This window comes from Bubalus bubalis, chromosome 5, assembly GCF_019923935.1.
Source record: "Bubalus bubalis isolate 160015118507 breed Murrah chromosome 5, NDDB_SH_1, whole genome shotgun sequence".
NCBI lineage: Eukaryota > Metazoa > Chordata > Mammalia > Artiodactyla > Bovidae > Bubalus > Bubalus bubalis.
In genome coordinates, this window is record NC_059161.1 from 15,680,160 (window position 1) to 15,682,646 (window position 2,487).

At 45.2% G+C, this 2,487-nt stretch overlaps 1 pseudogene; it reads right to left on the bottom strand.

Moving 5' to 3' along the window:
• Positions 1-491: 491 nt before the first annotated feature.
• On the bottom strand, positions 492-1,373 carry LOC102413387 (annotated as a pseudogene).
• Between the last annotated feature and the right edge of the window lie 1,114 nt (positions 1,374-2,487).

Genomic DNA, 2,487 nt, shown 5'->3' on the forward strand with positions numbered 1-2,487 from the left:
TCGAACTCATGTCTCCTGCATTGGCGGGTGGATTCTTTACCACTGAGCTACCAGAGAAGCCCCAGTTTGGTTTAATATTAGAAAATTATTATGTTATATCATATTGAGAGGTCAAATTAAAAAAAAAACTTATAAGATCATTAGTTTTTGAAAGGCGTTGATAAAATATTGCAATCATATCATTTTTTGTTGTTTTTCCTGTATGAAAAAGCATCCCAACATCAAGGTATAGGGAAGAGGAGAACAAGGGACATACCCCTTTGTGTAAGGACACAGCGGGGCAGGAGAAGGATAAGCCTCAAAAGGAGGGGCGGGAGGGGAATGTCATTAAGGCAGCAAAATAGTCTGTAAAAAGTTGGAGGAGGAGTCTTCACAGCCTCAGAGATGAAGACAGAGATCACCTTCTCAGAGGGAGTCTCTTCACTCAAGTGTTCAAAGGAAGGGAAATGTCGGTGTCTCTCCTCTTGGTTCTGTTGCAGCCATTTTGTTGTTCACTCGGGGTCACCTTCTGCCTTGTGTAGATAAGAGGGCTGCGAGGCTCGGGACGCAGAGTCCCCTGTGGGGGCTAAAAGTCAGCATTTCCAGAAGCAGCTGTACTCCAGACTCCTCTGTCTAAAGTACAACTGTGAGGAGCCCCCAGGGTGGGGGCAGGGGGAAGGCTCCTGGGGATAGAAATACGTTTGGAGGCCAGTCATCCTTTGGGGGCCATTCAATCAGGTCAAAGATTCTGCCTATCAGCTAACTGGTCAGCTTCAGAGTGTCTCTGTGAAGATACAGCCAACGCATCACACATCCAGAGGCTTTTCATAGGTAGATTGCAAAAGGCCTTTTGGAGTTCACGGTACCAGAGTGTTAACAACCACAGGTGTAGAGCTGCCTGGTAGCTGTAGATTCTGGCCAGGCCAAAGTCAGCCAGCCTGACTGTCCCACCACTTGTCACCTTCTTCTGGCTTCAGGTCTCAGTGAACGATGCCATTGGCAGGAAGCAAATCCAGGCCTCTTAGAAACCAGGGCATCAGATTCTTGGTGGTCTCCACTGGCAAGCCTGGTGGGGGTGCCTTGTCCAGATACGTCCTTTGGTCTTGGTTCACATGCTCACACACCAGGGTCACTTTGGCCTCCCAGTCATTTTAGGCGGTGGCACTGACGTCCATCAGCCGGACAACACTGGGATGCTCCAGAGCCTCCAGACATGGCAGTAAGTCCACCTTACCAACTGTGCTGATGGGCAGGCCTCCTCCAGCACACTTCCACTGGGGACTCTTACACTCTTGAGGGCCACAAAATGGCCACTGTGGGGATCACGGCCTTGTACACTGTCCCATCGACCCTGACACCAATTCAGCCATTGGCTCATTTGGAGGGGTAGCCATTATCAGACCACAGGAGACTCTTGCGGGTCTCTGGAGGTCGGGAGCTACTCGGGTGGCAGGTTATCCGGATCCTGGAGCTGGTTCCTGCAGCACCATACATTTCAGGTCTGTCCTGGGCCGCTGGGCGGTACCAGCCCAGCCAGAGACAGAGGCCACAGGCTAGAGCGGCCCCCTTTACTCCCACCTTCACCGTGTGAGCAGCTGCCCTGCAATCATTTCTAATAAGACAAATCTTTTTGTTATCTATATAAGGATAATTCCTTAACACATTAAGGAACATTTTCATATTGACAACTCATTTAATTTATTAGGAAAATACAAATGGAGACATTTCCACTAACATCGGGAACAAACCAAGAATGTCTGCTCTCCTCCCTAGTTAATTATTATTTTATAAGTTTTGGTTGCAGCAGAGAACAAAAATAAGAAGTGTGATTACCAGAAAAAGAAAAACAAAGTTATCATTGTTTGCAGCTGATATCATCATATATCTAGAAAACCCTAGAGAACCAGCTAAAAAATAATTATAAGCGACTTTGGCAAGATGAATAAATATAAGTGTCAATGGATTTCAAACATACCAGGCACAATCAGAAAGTATAATGAGGAACGAAACTCTTTCACAATAGTAACAGGAATATAAAACACCTAGAAATACAAGCTTAATAAAAAATATGTCAGACCTTCATGAAAAATGCCATAGAATTATACCAAGAAGCATAAAATGAGGCTTAAATAAATAGGAAGCCACGCTGTGTGTCTGTGTGGACTATTATAAATATATCAGTTTTATTCACACTGATTTTTAGGTTTAATGTAACCCAACACATTCTCAATAGGATTTTTTCTTCAGTAGTTTTTCTGGAGGAATAGTTATATAAGAACTTGTTGCTGTTGTTGTTTAGTAGCTCAGTCATGACCAACTCTGCCTCCCCATGGACCGCAGCACACCAGGCTTCTCTGTCCTTCACCATCTCCCAGAGTTTGCTCAAACTCATGTCTATTGAATTGGTGATGCAATACAACCATCTTATCTTCTGTCATCCCCTTCTCTTCCTGCCTTCAATCTTTCCCAGCAGGGAAAGATTTCCCAATCTTTCTAATGGGTCAGCTC